The sequence below is a fragment of the Asparagus officinalis genome, unplaced genomic scaffold (assembly GCF_001876935.1).
Source record: "Asparagus officinalis unplaced genomic scaffold, Aspof.V1 AsparagusV1_Un69, whole genome shotgun sequence".
Classification (NCBI taxonomy): Eukaryota; Viridiplantae; Streptophyta; class Magnoliopsida; order Asparagales; family Asparagaceae; genus Asparagus; species Asparagus officinalis.
This window is the reverse complement of record NW_017972335.1, coordinates 21,023-21,404: the sequence shown is the minus strand read 5'-3', so window position 1 is coordinate 21,404 and position 382 is coordinate 21,023.

Sequence of the window (382 nt, the reverse complement as noted above, 5' to 3'; positions counted from 1 at the left end):
GTATATTGTAAAAACTTCTCTTACATTTTTAGCAGGAAATCAGGCTTTTGTGATCTCCAGCGCCGAGATCGAGGGGAACGAGCTCGTAATCCAATCCCTTCTCGTTGAGGGCGGCAATCACCCTCACCACGTTCGGACTCAGAGTCACTCCGTAAACCTTCAACCCCATTTTTCTCTTCTTTTTTTCTTTTTTTCCCCCTTTTCTTTTGCTCTTCTTTTTCTCTCTTTTTGTGATGTAAACTTTCACTGGCCCTCTCTGGGATTATATACAAGGGAGAGGGGTTGGGGCTATTAATTTATTATTTTATCTAATTTTAATAAAAAAACACTAGGGACACACCTTGGGACACACTTCCAACCACACCCCTCACCTGCTACAGGC